The sequence below is a fragment of the Charadrius vociferus genome, unplaced genomic scaffold (assembly GCF_000708025.1).
Source record: "Charadrius vociferus isolate BGI_N301 unplaced genomic scaffold, ASM70802v2 scaffold195, whole genome shotgun sequence".
Classification (NCBI taxonomy): Eukaryota; Metazoa; Chordata; class Aves; order Charadriiformes; family Charadriidae; genus Charadrius; species Charadrius vociferus.
Window position 1 is genome coordinate 183,046 of NW_009648539.1, and position 726 is coordinate 183,771.

Below are 726 nucleotides of genomic sequence, written 5' to 3' on the forward strand. Positions count from 1 at the left end.
ACCATAACCTGCATTGCCTGTATTCAGTCTCTCTTGCTCTCTTTTTAACCACTCCTTGCATTCCCCTCTTCTTCACTCCAGGAAGGAACTTCTGAAGCAAGAGAAACGCTGCCTACACATGCCTTGGAAACTTTGACATAATATCTACCACTTTGTAAGCTTCACTTCAAAAAAAGCACTGGATTTTTGCATCTTCCGAAACAAAAATATTCTCAAGGTATGAAGAAACAACACTAAATCCATTGCAAAAAAAAAAAAAAAAATCACATATTGTATGTGCTAAGATTTGAAAACAGTATTAACAAAATGCTTTTACACCACAGTGACAAAGCTTGCCTGCCCGAGTTAAAAATTGATGACAGCTGTTACTCCCCCTCTTTAGAGACTTCTAGTACCAACTGAGATGCTCTGGCTTAGAGGCACAACCACCTCAATTGCTATTTCATTAGCTTTCAATTTGTGGGACTCTGGTTTGTTCCAGTATTTTCACTTTCATACCCTGCAGTACTTGCAACTTGACTATTGGTCTTTTTGCTGGTCAGGGAACAAATCTTTTCAAAGAAGGTATAGAAAGTTGTAAATAGTGATAAAACCTGTCTCCTCCAAATGTTAAAGCATACCTGGGGATAAACAGAAATGACAGTATTGTCTTCACATCGTTTTTTCTTCCCCTTAGCTAACAATTACAAAGTCTTTTAAAAAGGTTAAATTTTCCATTCCATTTAC